At 41.2% G+C, this 24,746-nt stretch overlaps 1 long non-coding RNA gene across 5 annotated transcripts in view; it reads left to right on the forward strand.

The window, feature by feature from the left end:
• Nucleotides 1-383: 383 nt before the first annotated feature.
• Nucleotides 384-24,746, forward strand: part of LOC139600310 (uncharacterized) — a 59,800-nt gene continuing 35,437 nt past the window's right edge. Inside the window, exons 1-3 of one of the 5 annotated variants that reach the window (XR_011682479.1) lie at nt 384-632; nt 981-8,105; nt 23,967-24,371. This is a non-coding gene — a long non-coding RNA (uncharacterized lncRNA). Of the gene's footprint in view, nt 633-695; nt 8,106-23,966; nt 24,372-24,746 lie in introns of those variants that run through there. The other 4 variants (XR_011682478.1, XR_011682480.1, XR_011682476.1 and 1 more) reach the window with 4 other exon arrangements.

Here is a 24,746-nt window from a genome sequence, read left to right on the forward strand (position 1 = left end):
AGCCGCAGGGCACCCCAGCTGCCACAGGCCTTTGTCATCCCTCCCACGGGCAGGACAAGGCCAGGCCTGGGCTCAGCCTCCAGGTGGGAATGGACAACCCAGGAAAGGTTGAGACAGGATTACTCGGCTTTAACCAGCCTTGCACGTTGCTGCCCAGCTCTGCATATGGTGCTGTGTAACTTCAATGCCTGGTGCAACCTTGTTTGCCCAGAATAAAACCAGCAGGAACTGGTGAGGGATCCTGGCCAGTGCCCTCCAGGCTGCCTCTGGCACCGGGATGCGCAGGCGGGCGCGGCTCCCGGGGTGACAGACTTGGGCTGCATCGATGTCTATCAGTGATCGCCATGCCGGCTCTGCTCCGGAGGGGCCCCGCAGCGCCGCGTCCCCGCTCGCCCTCGGTGCCCCCGGGTCCCCGCGGCGCGGCCGGCGGGGCTGCGTGGGGCCGCCCTTCCCGCGGCCGCCAGCGGGTGGCGCTGCCGAGTCACCGACGGGGCACGGCGGGGGCTGCGCGGGAGCGGAGCGGGAACGCACCGGGAGCGGAGAGGGAACGGAGCGGGAGCGGAGCGGGAACGGAGCGGGAGCCGGGTCTGGCGCGGCGGCCCCGTCGTGGGTGGCGGGAGGCTGCGGAGAAGGTGAGAAACTGGGCGCGGAGCGGGCGCGGGGAGGGAGGAAGGCGAAGGTGGGAGGAATTAAAAGCGAAAAAAGTGATGCTGCCGCGGGGGCTGCGGAGGGCTGAGCGAGTGGTGGGAGGCGGGGCCGGGCCGCGGAGGCATGGGATGGGATGGGGTGGCGGAGGAGAGGAGGGGAAGGGAGAGAGGAGGCAGGGAAAGGAGGGAAAGGAAGGAAAATAAATAAATAAACAAAAGGAAGAAACTTCTTGCGTTTTCCCCTCAGCTTTTTCAGAAGGTCAAAACAATTAAGCTAACTATCCCTATTTTTTATTACTATTAAATTTCCACCCACTTCCACGCTATCTGCAGGGATTGAAAGTGCAGGAACTCAAACACTGCAGGAAGGCTCTTTTCCAATGCAATGTTTGCTGCACTCCCCAAAGCGCTGGAAATCTACACCAAGAGACAAGTTTCTTTTTTTTTTAATCACACGGTTACTGTGGTGATACCTCAAGTGCAACTCTGCCTTCGCTAGTGGCAGCATGTACCAGTATAGCACCTACCTCCCCTGAGGAGTCAAAAATGGCACCAGTGAAGAGGAGCCTGAACTAGACTTACCCAGTAGGACTGTGCTGCTTGCACTGTGCCGTGACATCCAACAGGTACGTTCTGTCTTCAGAGTCACACTCATGGGCTCAACGCTTGCCAGCAGCATAAGACTACACAAAATGGAGTATCACTGGGCATTCCTCATTTTAGTGGTAGTTCTGGAAATGCTGAAAGCTTTCTGCATACAACCAGGTGAGGGAAACGTCCTTAGTGCTGCAATAATAGTCTTTAACCCAAAGATTTTACTTGCTTGGGTGATTTTTTTTGGTGGATTTTTTTTTTTTAGGAAATCATATTATCCACCTTTTCATCTGTTCCCTTGCATTGTCCCCTGGAAGGCTATTAATATTGCAGTGTCCAAGCCCTGAGTTATGTTTGGCCCCTGCCATTGCACACACTGTGGAGGTAGCCACAGTACTGCCAGGAGACACAGCAACACCCACATGCGCCTGAAGGAAAATTACAATAACCACTTTCCAAAGGAATCTGCTAATCATTTTTGTTTCACCTTTTCAAATAACTGCTGGTGACTCAGGCTTGACATGGCTCCCATAATCTTCACACATAATTAAGCAATTTATACCTTGTATCTGTGGGTAGACGCTGCTGTCAACACTCAGGCTGGTTCTGGAAATGGCTGAATTGCTTTCCTGGGGAAAAAAGAACTAATAAACAACAACCACCTCTTGCTTTCTGCCACCTTTGATTAAATAATCTTAAATAACAAGGCTGTACAGTAGGGAAATTTGCTTGTGTGGGCCATTGATTTTGAAGCTGATGTGACAGCTTGTTGCACGACTCTGTACACATTCTTCCATTTCATGGTGATGAGTGCAAGGGATGAGTGGAGTGAGAAGTTCTTCACTTTTGTTACTCTAAATTGATAAAATAAGCTATTTTGGCTCTGATGTTACACTGATACCAGTGTTTCACACCTCGGCAGTCTGAAAGTGGCCGTAGTGTCTATAGCATGGGCTGAGGAGCCCCAGAGTGGACTCCTACAAACCCAGAGTCTTGCTGCCACCACTCCCACTGCAGCATCAGTGTCAGAGGGAGCAGGGAGAAAGTCTTGCTGCCCCCATAGGTTACCATTTGCCTGTGTTAATAGAACATTCTGGGTAATACACGTGCTATCTTCAGTTTTCTGAACTTTTCTTGCATGGACAGGGTTGTCCCAAATTTATGTATTGTCAAGGAGCCCTGCAAGGGCCCCAGGACATCTCGACTCTGAGAGGGAAACTTGTGCTGGGGGTTAAACAGGCTGCAGTGTCCAACCAGACATTTAGAAGAGATCCAGACTATGTAACACATGGACATAAATTAAACTGGGAAAAAAAAAAAAAGTTAGACTTGTGGAATCCTCAGTTAGAGGTGAAAAACATTATTTCTTCTTCTCTTCCCCAGAGTGAAATAGGATGGTTTCTTTGATAACTGCACCATCCAAACCATTTTTTAGACTCATGGCTTACTTCCATTATTTTAGTAAAGGTGTGTCTCATTCTGCATGTAATATTTGAAACAGGGGAGACTAGGTAGCACTTTCCAGGCTAGCTAGTCCATAACCACACAGAATGCTATCATGGAAGAGTGACTTCTCAGTCTCATGCAAAGGGAGGAGAAATTTAACACAGTTAAGAAAATGCAGATGCAACCCACTTATTGGGAGGATTTTTCCAGTTGTTGGATGCTGCAGGTGGTGGAAGAGTCCCTCCAGAAAATATTGGTTTGCTCTTCATCCTGGCACATGCTGAACTCATCTGCACAAAGCAAAAGGAGACACTAGAATTAAGTCAAGGAATCGAACAGTTTTTCATAGAAAAGCTCATAGACCATTTCTCCCCCATTTTTTCCCACTTTTTTTTTCTTTTTTTTCAAATGAGAAAAGCAGTTATGTTAAAAACATCATGGGGAGTAATTCTAAACTGGCAGAGAGATGGGATAGATGATTGAATAGATTCTTTCCATCTCCGCATTTTGTGATCTGTGAACTCACCTTTGGGAAACTTTTCTCATTTCAGACTGAGTTTCTCTCCCCCAGGCTTGTCTGAAGAAGGTGAGATATTTAACCTAAGCAGCATTAACACTACAACTGTGTTTTGGCTTTAAAAGCTAGCAAGATGTCTCAGCCTGAAGAAGCCATCACAGCGTGACTCCTCTCTCTTTTGCTTTCTTCCTGGAGGCCTCTCCACAATAATTTCTGCTGGAGCTTCACACTGCAAGCCAGAGATGTAGTCAGCTGGATGTGCTGTGGGGCACATGCATCCTAAGGTGTGCTGCACCAACTCCCTTAGGACTTCCTTTTGCTTCCTGGCTTGTTCCTCACAGGCTGAAAGCTCACATGAAGGACACCAGTTAAATATGGTTTTTAGTTTTTAAGAAAAAGCCCATCTTTCTTCCCTGTGGTGGATGGTCCTCTTGCCAAGGACTGTCCAGAGAAGCCCTGCAGCTCAGTGCTGCTTCCAACACTAGGTTGGTGCTTAGTGAGCATGGCAGTATCCTCAGCCAGTAATCCCATTTAATGGGGCTCACTGTAATGCAGGGGAACTGGGTGACAGGCATCCAAGGAATTGTTTTAAAATGAGGAATCTGCAGAGAATTCCTAATGACTCATAGGATAGCATTTTTTTTGGAGAGCAAACAGCAAATTAGGGGAGAGCCTTCAAAAATGAAAGGTGTGGAGGAAAGAGGAAAGGACTGGAGTCACCAAAAGAAAAAAGGAGTCCAAAGCATTTGACCAAGCACCTGGGAATGAAGAATTTGTAGGAATGACAGTCTGTGCACATGTGGTGATGTGCTGATGATACTGTGAGGCTTGCAAAAGGATCAGGGAGATCCTCAGCTATAGAGCAACTGATTTTCCTCTGGCTTCATTCCCATAAAAATCACTTCTGTCACAGTACCCAGGCATTGCTTCTCCTAGGCTGGGTTCTTCTGGGTGGTTGATTTTACTCCAAGCAGCTGCATTTATAGCCAAAAGCCCGCGATCCAGAATAATGTTAAATTTAGTTTACAGCTCAGAGGATGTAAGGAGGAAGTAATGTGGATATCAGTTCAGGAAAAAAAAAAAAACAGTAACCTGGAAACAGAGACATAAGAGGACATTCACCCATTTCAGCTAGAACAGTTTACCATCACATGGTGCTAAGGGGACAGCATCAGACTTATATCCAGTGGTCTACAGGTTTTCCTTATATTCTTATTAAACTTTCCGAATTAGAGACAGTGCAAACTTATGTAAATAACAGTATGTAATACATAACTATTTTTGATGTAAAAATGACTCCTGGTGCCAAGAAACAATTAATATTTGAAAAAGAAAAACCTCAGAAAAATCTAATTTCATTTATATTTCTTTTCAGCCTGGAACTTTATGGCTTGGAGAATGGATACACTGACCTTTTGCTGGTGTATGCTTCAGCTCTTGCCACAGGCATCTGAGTGCAAGGGAGCTCAGCTGTCCTCCCCAAACCCCTCCACATGCAGACTCCGGTGATCAGGAGCCTGTGCTGGTCTTGCCACAGATTTCCTGTGCGGTCTTGGATAGGAAGGTGTCTGTGTGCCTCAGTTTTTCCATCTGTAAAATAAGAACGATATTACACTGCTTCACCAGTGCAGCTAAATTTCTGCTTTAAAAGCACTCTGTGACCTTTGGGTGAATGGTGGTAATGAGCTGTTTGCCTTATTTATAAGTATCATTTGCTGTGATATAAATATTTTTTGTATTGTTCATACTGTGTTTATTTTGTGCAAGTGAATACAGTCCCAATGAAAGCAGGAGACCAAGTATTTTGCTTTCCCACATAACTCAACCAGTGTTCCCAAATTCTGATCTCTAACACCTCTGCTATTGCAGTCCTGGGCCTCTCTTGAGCAGAAACTGCTGATCATGCCAAATTCTCTGGTGTTTTGTAATGTGGGCTAACATGGGCTGAGGTTTGGATGAGACCAATAGACTCATTTTCACTTAGGGCCTGCAGCAGCACTGAAGCTGGAGAGAACAGAAATGAAAGGTCAGTGTTTCCCTTCCCTGAGCCACACAGCTCCTGTTTGAAAGCAAATAAAAATATAATATGACTCCTAATATTTATAAATATTTTTTGATAGCTTTAGTGCCTTTCTCCCAACTTTACACCAAGAGGACATGTAGATGTTATTACTTTTATACATTTGCATTGTTTCTTGGAAGGTTTGCTTGAAATAAAAACAACTGTAGACCTATTACTTCTCTCATTTTTCTAATTTTGTTTGTCTCGGGTTATGTGTAAAGTGTTAGCCAATATTTAGTTGCCTTTCTGAACAAAGTGGGTGAATATGACCATGCACTTTGAGAAAATAAGGTCTGAATAGACCTGGATAAGCAATTAAGTTGCCACAAGTTAAGGCGTGTCTTTAGAGAATGATTAAAGTGAGCACTTAGCTTGGGTGAGCTGGGATCATGTGCACAGTAAATTACTATGGCTTGGTAGATGAATAAATTGTTAAATCATTTATTTGAATTTTCCATGTCCATGTCCTGAAGGACATGACAGTATCCGCTTTCCACTTCCAAGGGTAGATTCAGCTGCTTTTCCAGATTTCCTTTGGAGTCGATCAGAGAGGCACACACAAGCAAAGAGATGACCCCACTTATTTTGTGCATTCTGTTTTGGAATGGTGGAAATCAAACACTTTGAGGGCTAAAGTTGGTCAGATGAATCCTACATGAAATACATGCAATAGTATTATTATCAGAACTTCTTTTCTTGAAGGGGTGTAGCCATTGAAGGATAGTATCCTAGAATTATTTGGGTTGGAAGGGACTTTAAGGATCATCTAGTTCCAAACTCCCTGCCATGGATAGGGACACCTTCCACTAGACTGATTTGCTCAGAGCTCCATCCAACCTGCCCTTGAACACTTCCAGGAATGGGGCATCCACAGCTTTCCTGGTCAACCTATTCCAGTGTTTCACCACCCTCACATTAAAGAATTTCTTTAATAATGCTAATAATAATGCTAATAATAATAATAATATTATGGGCACATATAAAACCTTGAGACAAGCTTAGCAGCTCAATATACACATCAAATATCAGAAAGCTGGTGATGCAGCCAAGCCCTCAAATGCCACTACCACTACCCCATTTGTTTTGAGAGGAATTCTGCTGTGGACAGCCCAATGGTCTAAGAAGGACTGTTTCTCAACAGGTATACTACTTGAGACAGTCATGTCATGTTTCTGAAGGAGCCATCCAAGCAGCACATAAGGAATTACTTATTTCAGTACAGAAAGACAATCCACAGGGACATTTTATCTCCAGTTAATACATTGCATCGCACGCTGGAACCTACACAGAAAATCACTGAGCGATTGCTGCTTAAGCTCATATCTAGCTGTAAACTCAGTGCTGCCTTCCAAACCTTTCTCCAAGACCTGATATCCAGGTCTCTGTTAAAGGAGACACTGGATGGAATGTATTGCATGGCGGTGCCTCGTCACAAGCAGCACAGTATAAAAAGTCTGTGGCAAGGTATACAGATCAAATCTGAGAAAGAGTGACTAGCAAATAAGGGTGAATCTCCAGAAGTCTGAATCAAGTAGTCCCTATAAGCATTGAATATTGCTGAGAATTTATGAAAAACATGAAAATATACTCTGATGAGATTGCTCACCATTTGCATCTCTAATTACATGAGAAAGACTACCAAAAAAAAAAAATTGTGCTTTTCATTGGATCTTCTGCTACAGGTATTCATTATCATGAGAAATGTGAAGCTGCAGAAGAAGCAGAAGATGGAAAACAAGCTGTTGTGGAATTGTGTGAAACTTTGAATTTATTTGACTGAGGTCAGGACTGCAAGTTAACCCTTGTATCAGAAACCAACCTACCTACATTATAGTCTGCCTGCCTGACATTGCTCTTATTGGTGGTGAGGGTCTTTCATTGAAACAGAAATATAGAAGTTATTGTTACCCTAGGTATGACATCTCACCCTACAATAGTTGCTTTGTGATTGAAATGAGTTTTTGACCTAGCAGAGTTTATAACAAGCCAAATTTGAGCAGACACAGCCTCAGGTCACTTGAGCACATTACAGGGACAGAGCAGAAGAACATGATGGTGATCAAGCAGCTGGCTGGGGAAGCCCTGCTGGTGGAGTCCTCTGCACTTGCTCCTCATCAAACCTCAACAAAATTTTACAGGGAACAAGCAAGCGGTCCCTTCCCTACTGAGCATAATATATTTTCATGTGGTAAAGAATTAGGTGGATTCATTTTCTGATGTAATTGAAGAAAAACAGGATACCAGGATATACACTGTACTGTAAATATGATAGGCATAATGGTATAATTGGAAAAGGGGCTCCATGTTTCTCCTCCTTTCTGGAAATAAATATAACCAAAGACAATAAAAGTATCAGTAGGGAATAAATAAATAAAGAAAAAAGGTTCTGTGCTGAAGATAGTTAAGCAAACAAGCAGGAATGGATTTATCAGCATAAGGGGAGGAATAGGAGCTAACAGGAATAAAGTAGAGGGGAGCACACAGAAAGAAGATGTGGCACTTGTCTGCTAGGAGAAAGATTCTTCTTCCAGAGATTAAAGGAATCACTTTATCTCCTGCATTTTTTTTTCTTAAGAAAAGCCACAAAAAGGGTAAGACCAACAGAACTTCCCAGAAGCAGGCTTAATGAAAACTGAGGTGAAATCTCTGTGGGCTGCAACTCAAGTGTCTATTGGTGAGAAGGAGGCAGAAGACTCAGCACCCAGAATGCTGCTAAGGGAGGCAAGCCTGAGGGTGCCACTTTGACAGCCATGGCCATGGAGGAAAGCTGGAACAAGCAGTCCTGAACGGAGCTCAGATCCGGTGACCTCTGTGATCAGACCATGTATCACAAACTAAAGTGAGTCCATTAACAAAACCTTGTCACTTGTTTGCTAAAATTTTGCTGAAGGCATTTTAAAATTTGGCTAATGAAAAAGCTACATGCTCCTTTCCAGACTTGCTTAGGGAGGAAGCTCTTTTCAGAGATACCTGGGGTAACTCAAAGTATCACTACAGAGCTGTTTGTCATATATGGGGCACTTCAGTTTTTTGTCCACTTTGATAGGTCTGTTTAAAAGTCACTGTGGTGCTCTCACTGAAACTTACCTTTTCCTTATTTTTTCCCTATAAGAACTACTATTTGTGTGCCAAGTCAGTTGAGGGAATGTGACAGTTCTCAGATACTACTAGAAATCAGTTATTGGACATGAACAGTAGTTTGGGTTAAATTTACTTGGAACAAGTTACTTACAGAAATGTTTATCATCAATACAAAAAGAGGGCTGAAGAATTCTAATACAATGAACACCTTAATTATTTCAAAGCTTCTAGCATCTATTTTAATTTGTTATCTCTTCTGGTTTATATCCTCATGTTGGTTAGGGTTAGGGTTAGGGTTAGGGTTAGGGTTAGGGTTAGGGTTAGGGTGGACCTATAGATGGACCTATATCTAATATTTAAATCTTCTATCCATATAGTTCCTCATATTTGATGTTATTTTTATTCATATTATTATTTTATTATATTTGATATTATTTTTATTATAGTCTTCAAAATTACCTTTAATAAAGCCCCAAATTTTGGTACCACCAAAATTACCAAGTATATGTTTATGAGCTCTATCTCTTAAAGAGCAAATATAAAATCAAACTGGATTTTTTTTAGTGTTAGCTGTTTTCAACTTCTGAAATGAACGAGGAAAGCTTTGAAGAAATTTTTGAAGTGTTCTCTGAAATATCTCCTTACTTAAAACAAAGACATATCACATCAGCCATTACAAAAATATTCTCCTTTGCCAAGAGACCACACATGAAGCTTCAGGTGGGAAAAAATTAGGCTTACAAAAGAAGAAGAAAAAACTATTGGGTCTTCCAATAAAAATCAACATGGAACTGCTACTGTAGTTCATTACAGAGACTCATAAAAACATTTCCAGTTGCTCCCTAGTAGGTCTCATTTCCATAAGCAAAACCCCTCTTTATTTCTTCCACAGTTTCTTATAGGTCTTTAAGGAGCTATGAAAAGTCTCTTGCCAACAGGGAATTTCTTGCAGAAATAAAGTGTCTTAGGAAACATTTTTTTATAGATCTGGAAACATATTAATGATTAAAGGCCTGATCCTTCAGAGCTGAGTGTTTGCAGTTTCCATTGTCTTCTGTGTGAATTACAGATGCTGGGCATCTTTTCATATCAGCTATAATATCTGAATACCTCAAGTGTTAGATGATTGTACCAGGCTTGAAGGAAACCTTAGTGCTTTGCCTTAGGAACCACACAACAGAACACAGGTTCTCATATTGAAACCCATGAGTTTCAAATTCAGGAATCAGGTCCTTAAAATCATGGGACAGGCTTAAAATTCATGAGCTTTTTCAGTTTTTATATGATTAATTACTTTGAATCTTTTTTTCAAAGTCAGCTTCTTGCCTTTTAGGTTTTCTCTGCAGAAATCCAGGCTGGAAATGCATTTTTCTTTAGTATAGAATGGTTTACTTACCTGTCTCCTGCACCTGGGGCTAAATAAGGATGCCAACACATTTAGTGTTGCACTACAGGCCTTGATGTGGCAAAGTCATTGTCCCTCTTGCAGGTCTGGTGCCGTGCTCCTGCTTGTCTGTCCTGGCACAGCCCTGTGCTTTCTCAACACTTAGCTGGGGACGCAGACTCATATGTGAACCAGAAAAAAAAAAATCTGTGGGAGGCAGAGCTGCAGCTGCTGGAGGAGCTTATTTTATCTGTCAGCAACTGTACATGAACCCTCTCTACTGCAGGATAAAATCTGACAGAGAGGCATAAGTCCTGACAGAGAAAGTTTTATGTACATTGAAGTCCCCATCAACCTGTCAATGCATAAATGGCCATGTGCAATGTAAGTGATGATTAAAAGTGATCCAAAAGAAAGCATTTAAAAACCAAATGAACCAACCCACTACACCAGATCTACACCAAAGCTTCTTGATAAGTTAAACTGTTTTTAACTTGGAGATCAGCAACAAAAGGCCTGACTGCCAAAAGGCATTTTAGACATTCAGCAGATTTCCTTTTAAAACGTAAGATAAGAAACCATCAAAATATAAATGAAAAAGACCCCAGTCAATGGTATAAAATTTCTTGAGGAATCAAGGAGAGCGTGTCCCGTTTATGGGTCTGCTTTCAGGGTCTTTTCCCTCTCTGGCAAAACCAGTTTAGAGTTGGAATGGCCACATTCAGCCTACAGCCCAATAGCGGCTCCCCTTGGAAGGATATTTATTATTCCTGCTGCCTTTAATTGCCTGGTTAATCTGTGTAACCAAGTACTGTAATCCATGTAATCCCATGGCCTTTTCACTTGTCCTTTATTGACCAGACAGGTATTTGTTTTGCTGCTGCTTGTGCTCTTCCCTCCACACAGACTGTCAGCTCTTCACACATGAGGATTTCCCACCTCACTCAGTGTTTGTACAGAGATGGCACAACCGGACCGGCCTGAAGCTTTCAAGGGCTACCAGATAAAGCAAACAAATACCCCTGAAGCCACTCTAGTGATTTGCTGAGGTTTATTTGTCTCCTTATACCATTGAAGCTGGCAGAGGGCAAGGGAATGAGAAGAAAAATTACATTTTCCTTAAAAAAAAAAAGAAAAATAATAGAGAATCAGGTGTTGTGGGGAACCAAGCTCCATCCATAGTGTTCTCAGACCTCTGGGTAATCACCTTCTGGGGAGGTACCAGAAACAAACTCTGATTTTTCAAAGATGAAAGTCAGCTCAATGTATTCTATAAGGCAATGACAATTAAGTCAGTAATATTTTCTCAGAACCTTTCCATCAATATAAGGTACTCCTTTAATTGTGTCATTCAAATAACATTGCAATTGTGGGACAAAAATGTAATTCTTCATTTTCCTGCATTTCCATGCCACTGAGGTTAACAGATGTACCTACTCCAGTAATATGTCCATATGAATGTCTGCTCTAGACCTATACACTGAATAAATGACTGAGGATATTTGTCAAGCTGCCCCTGGGAGTGGCCTCATATTTTTTGTATAAGCTTCAGATAAAAGTCTAAACATCTGGATACTTATAAAAATCATCTAGAGCTCCTGGATGTTGAGTCTTTTCTCTCATTCATTTGGACTGAAATTGTCAGTGGGCACAGAAGTGTTGTAATGCGAGGCATAACCAGCCAGTGGACAGAAATAGGAATCAGATGTCTTTCAAATAAAACTCGCCTCTCCACCAGCAATCCTCCAGCGAATCTCCCACACCTGTGGATGAGGGTTGCACTGCTGTTACTGCCATTTAGAACTCTTTTAATGCTGAATGTGTTTTTTAAAAGACAGCTCTCACAGCTTATAAAGCAAGGTTTTGGCTTCGGCTAATGAAAAGCATTAGCGTACTGTGGGAGGTGCACGGAGAGAAAGATTATAATTAAATCTCTCCACTCCTCTCCTGTCTCTAAGGGCTTGGATAAGAAACAGTTCTTCTGGGCAGCTGAATTTTAGCTAAATAAGATAGCTGGGGGAGGGAGCCTTCTTGGTGGTTTCATATATGCTTGCACATGTGGTAGGGCCAGGGAACATTTCTGATGAAAATAAAATTGTTCTGGGCTCAATCCAGCTGAAAATACCGGCAGCTTGCCGGGCCCTGCAACTTTCATAAGGTTGCAGATCCTGGCTCCTAGCAGGAAGTTTGGCCCAGCCACTGTAGAAGGCCCAGCAAGCGAAACAATAGCTTTATGCCTGAAAATTGCTCATCAAGTTGGGAGAGGCAGGAGGACACGCACCAACACGCTCCCTCTGTCCCAATGCTGCCGAGGCTGGGCTCCTTCTTGTGCCTGCAATCTCCCTTGCCCCACAGCCTGTGAGCACAGCCAAGAAGTTACACAGGAGTCCAAAGCTGGAGGCTGTGGTTCCTCTGCTCACAAAAAAGGGCTGGTGGGCCTTGGCATCTCATAGGCTGTTGGTGATGACCAGTAATGGTCTGCTGCAGGGTGAACATGGCTCTCCTCTCATCCTCCTGTGTGTTCCTTTTACTATCAGCCTCTCCTGAGTTTGATTTGGTCTTGAAGAGCAAGTGTTTGTTGAAATGATTTACAATTTACATGAATTTATATAGCACCCTTTAAGTACATCACAAGTGTGTCTTTATAAGAACTAAGTTTGAAACAATGTAGGTGCAACATGCCAAAAAAATACAGCTATTGAAAACAGAAGACTAAAAGACTCCAAACAACATTTTAAAACTTCTGAAGGAATTTGATGTAAAACCTTTTCTTGGAGTATAAGGGAATGCTGGATTCATGGCTTTGTATTGCTGGGAAGTGTGTTCAATACACTCTTAGGTTGAGAATGGAGACTGAGCCTATGTTGGGCAAAAAAACCCAAAAAAATCCAAGTTCCTAACCTAAGTCAGATATTAGAGACATGGGCAACAATGATGTTTTAAACTTAATGCTACAGAAGTAATTCCTGCAGCTGTTTGGAGCAGACTCAGCTCTGCATCATCTCAGTATTTGCATCTCATTACCCTAAAATCTCTGGTGGTCCAGAACTTCTCACAACATGACAAGATGGCCTGTTCCAGGACCAGAAACAGGGGCCACGTGAGCAGGGTCAGTTCACCTTTCTGACATACGATCAAATGCAGCTGCAAAATTTTGCTTTAAGTTTCTTTTAAAAGGAAAAAAGACAAGTTTCTACCAAAACACAACCCTGATTCTGGCAAATCTGCACCTTTTTCAGGATTATACTGCTCTGGAGGAGTGGAAAGGCCCATAGTCACACTGATTTCTACCAACAGAAAGGGGTTTTTTTTTCAAAAAGTTGTTGTTTTTTTCCAAAAACATTCCTTACTAGAAATATTCACAAGCACAGAAAACATGGAATATAGTGAAAAATAATGTTGAAGTAAAACCAAGCTGCTAGTGCCCCTTGTCATCTCTTTAATCACTGATAAGCCCTTGCACCCACAGACTTTTAATGTAATTTAAACCAGCAGTAATTAGTCCCCATCCAAAGAGAACTTATAAAAAAACATCAACCCACCATGAGGACAGACACCCTAAGATGCTACACACACACACTTGCATGCTGTACTGACTGAAGCCTTCATTTTCCCTTTCCTGTAGGGGAACAGCTCTTTTTCCTGTGGCCATGGAGTTAACCTGAAAATTTCCCAGCCACTCATGTTTTTTCTGGTCTAGCAAAGCTTTCTCAAATATTTCAGCTGTGGTTGGATAGCAGGCCTGATTCTGTACTTGGGAAGTGACTGAAAATTTTGGTCTTTATTTCAGTGTATTCAGGATTAGATCTGGCCAAGCAGCAGAAATCTAGTAAGTATATGTGTGTGACCTTTGCTTTCAGAGTTTCTCAGATCTTGGACTACCAGGTCAGTCTCTCTTTAGAAGCACATATTTGAAGAGAATGTAAATAGGCACATGTAGACACACACTCCATGCATGCATATATATATAATAATAATATTACTTTATTACCAGAACTGTGCGAACCTGTTACCTGATCTAAATACAAACCAATATTACTTTAATGATGGAAATCTTTGCTTTTCACAGCAGTTGTCTTTGTTGAATTAAACAAAGACAACACTTTTATCAGAAATATACCTAGACATGTAATCCAAATGACACAGAGCCCTGTTAAGCACAGAGAGATATTTTACCTTCAGTTATACCAATGCAACTGCTGCTCAAGATGAAAGACATCCCTCTGATCTTACAGCAGGAAGATGTACTTCTTCTAAGCAAAAGACATAAAAGACCTGTCAGACTTGTGCTCCTCAGTGGGATTTATGTCTCTGTAAGTGGGCCTGTTTGACTTGAAGATGTTTGTATATTCATTATGGGAGCTTTTCTTCTTCCCCTAAGTGCAGCATATGCATACAGACACAACTGCATTACATATAAAAACGTAATAAATAAAATGCTTTGCTTGTGAACGTGCAGTTGAACTCTAACACGTAATTTTATGAGAGAGAATTTTTGCATAATCTGATTCTTACATTATAACATGTTTCAAATATAGTATAATGCTCTCTCACTTTGAAGTGATAGCCTGCATAGAACAACGTCTCATGGGATAAGCCAAGAGCCCCTTGCTCTTGCAAACACACTCTAAAAACAGGCTAGAGCTCTCAGAAGAAATGCACTGAATGGGTTTAGACCAGGGGCTCACTGGTCTGGGTAGCATTCCAAAGGATCTCGGTAGAATTGACTGGGAACGACCCAGGACCAAGGTCCTGGCAGTCCATAGATCCCTGGAAGAGCCATCTTCTCTGAAAGCCACATTGCAGCTTGGCCCATAATGGGTAGGAGTTATGTACAATGAGCTCCTCTTGTATAAATGGCACCTCCACACCAAATCTTTGATGTGCTTTCCAGGGCAGTGATGATTAATTTTAAATAAACACTGTGGGAAGGCCACACCTCCCTCCATGTCCCGTTCAGCTGCTGCTTTCTGCTGAAGTGGCAGTCTTTGTCCATTGTGCTGAGAAGCAACATGTTATTCCAGATAGTCCTGTGAGGGCTCTGAGAGTCACTCTGCCTTGGACCAGGGCAGCTGGCAGTATTTCAGACCACCTAAAAGCTACCACATGATGGAGTCAGGACCATTTGCAAAAAGCTGTGGGCACAATGCCTTGAGACAAGGGTACAATGTGAGCAAGGGTACAATGGGAGGGATAACGTGACAAGGGAGGGGGGCAGCGAGACAGTGGGGACACCACGTGCCTGGTGTAAGTCCGGGGTAGAAGGGACACATCTGCACACAGAAATGAAGTCAATAAAATTGCAGTGTCTCAGGAAGCCTCTTGGAATAGGCACTGTAATCCCTGCTGTATGTATGTCTAGAAATGCATGTCACAGCATCAGTGACAGACTTCCACAGAGAAGCAAAAGGGGTTGCTTCTTCCATCTTAAAAATAATTTCCTTATTGTAATGATGGTACACAATGACATTGTTCAGTATTTAGGTACTGAATTCCCCTTTTTTAGAAGGGACTTAAACTTGAATGACCTGTGGACCTACCATCCATGTACTGAGCCCTCTTTGTTATTTGTGCTTTTCAGAGAGATTATGCTCTCATGATTTATATAAAGATTCTGCCGTCTTGGAGAGGATTTCATATGACCCCATGATCCCATTATTTAAGGACTAAGATCCTTCTTGTTAGAGGTTACTTTAACCACCATTTAAACACTCAGCTCGCCAGAACAGGGCTTTCCCTACCAGTGTCAATAAAGTTAGCTTTTGTTCAAGTGCTCTTCCTCTGCAATTAAATCACACTTGAATGGCAACAATCCTATTTTTTTGGCCTCAGTCTGGCTGCATCCACCCATGCCAGTGGCATGTTAAGCAAAATCCAAACCCAAGAGTGGATGTGGATGTGGATGTGGGTTGTGCTGCCATGACTGTGGCTCTGAGCCCCACCAGTCAGCACAAGAGTGCAAGGACTGAGCATGGAATGGTGATGGCATCCTACAAGACTGTGATGAACTCCTTAAATAGCACATGCTCAGGCAAACCCCCAAATCATTGCCACGGCAAACTGACATGATGAAAAGAACTGACTTTGAAACTACTATGTCCTTGCCTTTTTGTCTCAAGCATTTCACATTTGTGAACCATGTGAACCATGTGCTTTGTGGGCAGTTATGCTGGTAGCATAAGATTAAAAGCTTTGTTTTAGCATGTTTAGGTAAAGAATGCTTAATAGGACTCACAGAGAATAAATACTAGGACAGTTTTAATAATAAGTGGCAATGGGCTCTTGCAAATTTCAGGGAGCTGAAAGAAAAGCCAGGAAAAAGCATAGTGAGGAATAGTATCTTTTTAGAAGACAAGTACTGCATGGACCAGAGCATTTCAATTCCACAAACAAGAGACAGAAGGAGAAAGGTAACTAGGTATAAAGGAACTACAGTGACAATATATAAGATGTGGTAGGAAAAAAGATGATGCAGACACGAATATGGCAATGCAGAAAAGTAATACAGAAAGTAAAGGCACAGAGAAATAAATGAGTCCATTAAATAGCTGTCTTTCCATTGTAGAACTGTAGGTGGATCATGAAAGGAGAAGAGGAAAATGAGGAATTCCTATAGGAATTTCATAGTTTAGAGATGGCAAAAATTCTTTTAAAGATGTAGCCAGTGATGTTTGAAATAAATCATTCCATGAGACACTTCACAGGCGGCTGAAGAAGCTAGGTGTTGCTCACAGGAGTATTACAGAGCAACATACCTACAGAGGCTGTTAAAAATCACCTGTTCCAGAAGAAGATATATCTGAGGTGACCTTTGGCTTAGTGGTCTGATATTTAGGAGATGCTTAATAGATTTTAGTGTATCAGGATAATTTCAGATAATTGAGATGTTGACTTTGTGCCAGGATTCATGAAGGTAAATGGGTAACTCTAAACAAAAGTAATGAGAGGTTCTCTCATCAGACAGAAATTTTAAGGAAAAAAATAGAGTAAACAAAGTGAAAATTATCAATAAAGGAGGCAGAATAGAAGTCTTTCCTTGTTAGTTTGCTATTCTGTTCTTTAAATTGTTCTTGATCGATGACTTAAAAAACCCACAATAGATTGAAGAAATTACTTTATTTGACCCAACACAAATATTTTATTTGGTGTTCAAGTATAAAATGTTCTTACAACAAAGCCGAAGCAAATTTTTAAATTTAACATTTCAGACTAAAACATTCAAATACTTAGTTTTTAAAATGACAACCCAATACTTTTCAGCTGTTTTTTAGGTTCTCCTTGTACCCCTACATATATGAAAACACATGTTTTCAGCTGCAATAATTTCAGACATGTAACATTATTTCAGAAAATGTATTGGTCTGTTTCAATTTGCATTTTTCAATGGGTAAAAGGAACTTTAAAATAACTTTTCACTCAAATGTAACAAGGAAATTATAGATGAGAAAATATTGCCAATCAATATGGTCAAAAATACAGGTATAATTTTACATTTGTACATAGCTGCAGGAACACAGATGTTGGAACATTATGTACAGTTTTGGTCATCTCATATTTATAAGAATATGTTGAAAAACTGAAGAAGATATGAAAAAATGAGCCAGGAAAAATATTTCAGAGGAGGGAAAAAAATTCTGCACAGTGCAAGACCTCAGAATCTGTTCAAAAAGAGGATGAATAAGTAACTTGAATGTGCCACACATTCTTTCATCACAAGATATTCTGGGACTAAAGTGAAGAAAAATACAACTGAAGAAAATGTTTTGGAAAGCCAAAGCAATTTATTGTCCCAAAAGTCTTCATTTCAAGGTTAGATGTATATATGGAAGACTGTGATTCAGAGAAACTCAAGGTAGAAAACGTGATATGGAACAAATTTAATTTAAAATAAACAAACAAACACCAAAAAAACCCCAAACCCAAAGAAATCCGAACAAAATCATGGCCTATTTTATCCTAGGAAATCAATCCTGATGATCTAATAGCCTTTCTGGGCACATCTGTGTGACTTGCTGACTCTGTTTCTATGGATAACACTTTGTGGAGCAGACCCAAGTCTTCCTGTACATCCAATTTACCTTTTTTTGGCAGACTACTGAGAGGAGAGAGAGCTGTGCAGCTATTGCCAAAGCTAAGAAGAGTATCTGGGACAAGACAAAGCCCTGCTTGCAGAGAGATTTGAGCTGAAGTGCTGTCTATCTTCAAGCAAACAGCGAAGTCATGAACACTCTGAAGCCCATTCTGCCTTAGGTTCCTCGCTGCTCTCGCATGGTGTTAAATGCTGGGTGAATTCAGGGCTGCTCTTGCCCTCCCTATGCACATCTGTGCCTTCTCATTTCTAATGCTTTGTGGCGTTGAGGAGACAGAAGTTCTGTAACACTCTTGTCCCCCTTCTATAACAAAGCCATTAAGACCTCATTTAAATCTGCATCTCTCCATTGATTCCTAAAGGTTTTAGTCAGTGTGTTTGAAATTCATCCACAGTTTGCTGTACCCAGAGCCCCCAGCCCAACTTGAGCTACTGTCTTCAGAGAGGCCTGAGCCCTCAAAAGGTTTTATTTCCTACCCTTATGCTTCTTAACTTGGAGTCTTCAGCTCCTCTTATACAAACTGACAATGAAAAAAAGGATTTGAGGATCATGTCTTAAATGATTTGGAATTTTACTCTCATAAATCCTTATCTGTTAGAGGACTGAAATTTTCCTTTTCCTAAGAAAGCAACAAACCTCATTTCTCTTTAGAAGTCCAAATATCCCAGAAAGCTAATTGCAAAATAATACTGACTGTACAGACACCTGTGCAAAGTGCTTCTGGCTGTCAGCTAACTCAAAAATTCAGATAACCAACACCATTAAAATTAATAGGAAAACTTGCTTTCTGAGAAAGTAAAGTTTGTAGGACCCAATCCACTGCAGAGTTTCTTTGTTCCTAGAGACATTTTGTTCTTCACTAAGTAAAAAAAGTCATCATATTTCAAGGTGAAATTTTGCAGGCCATTGATCTAGAATGTGAGCTAGTTCCTTTGGGTATTTTGAAAAATCAGAAACAGCATATTTATTTAATTTAGAAAAATTACTTCCGTCCAAGGCTGTTTCTCAAGAAATATTCATGACAGCCAAACTTGCAAACTTGCTACACATACGTGCCAGGCATAGCATAAAGAAAAATAGCTCAATACTTTGTGAAATCTCGCTGAAAAAGAATTGCATATTGGATTGTAACAGATCTTAAAAGAGCTTCCAATGTCCTGGAAAAATAATCATAGTTTTAAAGGGCTAGTAAATCTTCATATGGTAGTTAGCAAATGTTTCAATAAACTGTTAAGATTCCTTCTAATGATTTTCATACTTAGTCACTGAATGATTAACCATGTTGCTTTTCCTAAAGTTTACATAAAATAATAAGAAATAGACTTTCCAAAATAGTAAGGCCTTGTGATTCTTATGCCAATAGGAAAAGCCAAGGGCATTAAAAATTAAAGATGACATCTCAAATCTGGATTTTGACCCTAGCTACGTAATTTTCATGCTTCTGGAATGTCTTGGTCCCCTGAGCAAAATGGACAAGACCATTCTCCAAAAGCTGAGGGTAAACCTGACCTAAATTCTTTCAGACTACAAATTTAGGGAGCAGAAACTAAAGTTGGCTTAGTTATTGAATTTCTTTGTGTTGTTACATAAGGCATGGTACACTTTGCAGAAATAACTGCTGAAATAACTAAGTGAATTGTGAGCAAATTGTAGTCTAAAAGAAAGAGTGTTTGGCTGTGTTACCTGGTTTAAAGGAGCTTAAAATTTCTCTTCCATGCTTTTATTATTTTCTCCTTTATGTTTTCTAAGTATATAACAAACTTAAAATTTGATAAATGTTGGGTTTTTTATCTAAAAAAAGTAAATCTTTTGTAATAAAAACCTCTGAATGTTGGTGTGTGTGTGTGAGGGGTTGTGTGTTGTATTTGTTTTGCGGGTTTTTTGTCCTGAAAAACATAAAGAACATGCAGAAAATACTCAGATGGAAACCAAATTTTGCTACCAGTCAGAAAGCTCACTTCTACTTCCCTGGAAACAGAAGATTAAAGGTTCATTTTGCCCTGAACCAGGCATCCTGTACCAAATGTCAAAGAGCAAACAAATAGCAATTCTTCACTAGAATACTGTCTAGTAGTCATGGGGCAGAGACTTTCTCTGTCGGGGTTGGTGTCTTTGTATGTAGTAGCACACACAGGATTCATCCCCCAAACCTTTATTGTCATCTTGTTTGAAGAACATCCTCAGCATAAACACACGTGCAAGAGCTTCCTTTTGCTCACTCCCAGCCTGACATCTGCTAGATGTTCTTGTCCTGTGTGAAAGTGAGAAGGTTTTATTCACCTTCCCACCTCTGTCATTCAGCATTTCAATTCAAAACTCTGAGGTCTTCTTGGTGTAGACCAGAACAGAATAATTTCTGGACAGTTCAATAAAGCTAAAATTAAATGTTATATTTACATTTAAGTGCCAAACTTTGAATGAGATTCTTGTGAAACAATTCCATTTTGTAAAATCAGGGAAATCTTTTTTGACAAAAAAACCTGTCTTCTGGAAAATATTCAAGCTTCTCTGAGTGTTATGCTACATTTTTGGCTAAAGAACCTCAGTAAGGGTTCTTTATTTTTATTTTAATACAAGGTGTCAAAATTAATTATCAGAAATTTCACTGACATAAAGGAAAATATTTGGGCCAGGGCACTCATTGTTATAAAGACTATTACCAGAATTTTCATGCTGCAGCCATAACCACATATTCATGTAGACTAACTAAATAAAATACAGATTTCAAGCAAGGAAGGGTAGAATTTTTGGCTAATACACACAAGGCAATATCTTTCGTGAAGTTTGACTTTTATCAGTTCATGTTGTTCAGCTTTGACTACAGATATTTTGGAGTCTTAACAATCTGCTCATTTAAAGAAGTTGACTCAGAAATGAGGGAGGCCAGAGGCCTGCCAGAGATTATGCCATCCCTCTTACAGAGCAGTCTCAAGAAATAAATGGCAAAAAGGCAATTCTGTGTTTGGTGTCTGTATCATGCCCAAGCCCCAGTTCAGCTGCCTAGCTCCTGCAGAAGACTCTGTTGCTCAGACATATTTTCCCCTTTATAAATCCATGCTGATTTCTCCCAGTCACCGACTTGTCCTTAATATGTTTGGAAATGTTTTGTTCTATCACTTTCCTAATGATTGTGTGGAGGCTGAGTGGCTTTTAGTTCCCTGGATCCTCCTTCATGTCATTCTGGAAGATAAGAGTGAAATTTGCTTTTCTCCAGTCCTAAGGAGTCTCTTGAGACACCCACGACTTTTTCAAGACCACCAGGAGCGGCCTCACAATAGCAACCATAGTTCCCCCTCATGGTGTAGGTTGCCAGCTCCATGGGCATGGGTACATTTGGTTTGTTTAAATATTCCCTAACCTGGTCCTTTTCCACTAAGGGAAGTTCTGCCTTGTTCCCACCTTTTCCACCAGTTTCAGGAAATTGAAATTGAGACTGGGATTCCTGAAGGTATATCTTATCAGTAAAGACAAGGAGGAGAGATTGAAGTACCTTGGCCTTTTTCCAGGCCCTTTGTCACCAGGTCTCCTGCCCTACTCTGCAGGGGGCCCACATTTTCCCTGGTCTTCCTTTTGCTTTTGCTGCTGTGAAGCTTTTCCTCATCACCTTTCAGGTAGGCTCTGGCTTTCCCAACCACGGTGCTGCATGCTTAGGCAGTATCACTGTGGTCCTCCTAGGTCATCTCTCTCTGCTTCTACTTCTTTAACTGAAGTTTAAAATGTTGAGCTTTTTAAAAAAGATAGCAGAAAACATTCCAGAGAGGGAAGAATAAGCCTGAAAAACTTATGGTAACTCACATTGCTGGAGAGGCACATGGACCACATTTCCTGAGTGTTGATGGCTCCTGTCTTGTACCATGTTGTCCAGCTGAGGAGTGACAAAGATATAAAAAACCAAAGCCTGATTTTAGCTCAGAAACATCATTCAAAGATGTCTCTGTATGCAGGCTTGGATACTGCAAAGGCTCCAAGGCTTCACTAAAACAATGGCCTGAGCTGAAATAATACATATGTGATATGTCAAACACAAGATCATGAAACCTTATGATCTTTTAGAGGGATATGGGCTGGGAAATGTGGAATATTCCTGAAAGGATTGGCATTAAAAGTGACACCCATTATTGTGAATTTTGCTCATGAATATGGCAAGAATTTATCATAACACGCATTGTTAGGCATGTAAGCTATTTAGCAGGAAAATTGAACTTTTTGTTTTTCTTCTTGGAAGAAGGAAATTCCACAAGGGAATACTGAATATTGGGTTGTTCTCCTTCAAGATGCTGGATAAAGAAAGGATATAAAGAGGATAAATTGAGAAATTTTTTTCCACTCTTTTTTTTTTTAATAAATCCTTGTTTCAGTGGACTCCAACTTAATTATTTTTCAGAAATATTCAAGAGGGAGGCACAGTGTGTTTAACTGTCTAAAATAGTTGATGATTTCTTGAAGCACAAACCTTGGAGGGTGTAGACCCTGCTTAAGTCTCTCTCTCAAGGTTTGGGGCCAGGGCTTGAGCCAGGTGTCTGAACCCCTGGCTAAGGAGCTGCACCAAGATGTGCTTCTACAGGAGTTCTCCTCTTTCTCTTTGGAGGGAAGCTTGGTCTGGAGCTTCTGAACAGAAGTTTTTCAGGAAAGATCTAGTTGTAGCAAAGATTTTCTTGCTTCAGGAAATAGTAATTTTCCAATTTAAAACATGTGCTGTGGACTAAGTTTCCTGCCTTGCTCCAAGGCTGGGTGTCTTCAGAGTCTGGAGATGTTCAGGAAGGTGGAAAGTGCTTCACACAAGGGGCAGAGTGCTCATCATCTCACGTGACTACACAGCAAACACAGGAGATGCAACAACAGGAATGAGCCTATGCCAGGGCTGTTTTATAGTCATCCAGAACTGACCACAGCTTGTTGCTTAATGCAGCAGTTCGGTTTGGGGAAGACTGTAGGTCTCTTTAGGTTGTTGTCCTGTCCTGAAGGCAGCAGCATTTTCCAGCTCAGGAGAGATTGATAAGAGACTGAGCGAGCCAAGCTCTGATCCCACAAAGAGGACTTTCTGAATTTGCCATCTTTTCAGAACAGCGAGAAGTTTTATTTTTTGATGTTATCCATTTTCTCGGCTTGTGAATACTTTGTTTCTTAAATAAACAGTTTTTTTCCACTTTTCTCCAGGGAAATCTTGTTCCCAAACCAGCTGGGGGAGGGGCCACTTGAATCTGCTTTCTAGAGGGATCCCTTTGGAAGTTTCCTCCCAAATTTGCCCTAAACCAGGTCAGAGGGCTTGGGGAAACTAAGGATGGGAATATGGGAGTCTGGTGAAACTTCTCCAGAAAAATAGTTGTCTATCCAAAGGATTAAGTGAAAGTTGGCTTTTCTATAAAAGCTCAGGTCTGGACATGTGCATGCTGATGGAATAGCAAATTCCTGTTTTGCAATTATAGCCAGAAAGAGAATTGTTTTCCATTTGCTGCCTCTCCTCCCACTTGCCCAGTGTTGGATAAGGGTGTTATTCAGTTCAGCCAGAGAGATGGAGGGTTGGGGGATAACAGGAGTTTCAGGGACAAAGAGACAGGAGTATGAGGAGAAAAGAGGAAGGAGAGGAAGGAGGAGGTAAGAGTCCTGGCACAAATATATATATGCATTCAAACTGTTGCAAAACTAGATCTTGTGAGAATATAAACCTTGTGTGATGGAAATGCAGGTTCTGGTATGATTATTTCTCCTGCCTGTGAAGCTAGGAGGTCAAAACAGGGAAAGATAATTCTAAGCAGCAGATGTGGAGGCTGGCCAGGCACTGGTACACCCACACACACTGGGTAGGAGGCCTGGGCCTGTGGCAGAATCAGAACCCTGGCCAACTTTCCTTTTTTTTTCCCTTCTCACAAGAAAAAGCATGAGGTTAAGCTGACCAGAGAAAGCAAAGCTACCACAGCCTTTGTGGCCAGTAAAGCCAAGTACAGACTGTCATTGTCAGGCTGTGTAACACAGTCCACTTTTGTTGTTTACTTGCAGCAGTGGGTGAAAGGAACTGCTCTATGTTTGGTGATGAGGAGCCAGGAGAAGGGTTGTCGTGGGAGGAGGCTCTGCTGTCTTCCTGAACTTTCACTTTTGATTTTCAGCTGAGCTGGAAACATGATTCAATTTTGTTATTTTCTTTCAGTGCCTGGACCCGAGGCGAGATCCTCAGCTGGGATAAATCAGCTCCACTTCCCTGTGGCCAAGGGAGGTAGGAAGATGCACAGTGGTTCTGGATACAACCTGCCTTGTTTAGAGACTGGACCTCTTCTTTTCCCTGGTAAAATTGAGACCACCATTTTTATGTATTCAATCATGAAGTATGGGAACATTTTTCAAAAGCACAACTTCCCAATGACCCAGAGTGCCTTTAAATAAAAAAGTGCTATTGGGCCTCGGCAGTGTGAAAGGAGCAGTTGAAATCCCTGTCTTGCCCAGCTGTTAAACCTGTGTTTGATTTCTGAAAAACCTATAGAGAAAAAGGGTTAAAGGAGACCATACAAGAAGTAGAAGAAATAAATTGAATGCACATGTGCAATCATTATTCATACTAACGTTCCTTGTATTACTTCATAACACAGCTGTATACACAAAAAAACCAGTCCAGTTTGGTTTCTTCCTATTTGAATCTTATTAATTTCTGTTTAATGAAACACAAATGTTTGTGCTCTTCATTTTGACGAATGCAGCCTCGTGGTGTATTTGTTAGGCATTAGCTAGCACGGTTGTGACCATCTAATACAAATGTCTCTGGGCCTTTCATGCCTCCTGACAGGACATCTTTTGAGCATGACAGTTGCCATGGGGATGGGTGCAATGCCTATTTGGAAGGAAAATTGGGAGCAATGCTCATTACGTCAAAAACTACATTGGGTAGGGAGGGAAGGAGAATGTTTGCTTCTTGTGCTGACACTTAGCTGCTTGT

This window comes from Agelaius tricolor, unplaced genomic scaffold (genome assembly GCF_023055355.1).
Source record: "Agelaius tricolor isolate 1412-34295 unplaced genomic scaffold, bAgeTri1.0.p SCAF_26, whole genome shotgun sequence".
Lineage (NCBI taxonomy): Eukaryota > Metazoa > Chordata > Aves > Passeriformes > Icteridae > Agelaius > Agelaius tricolor.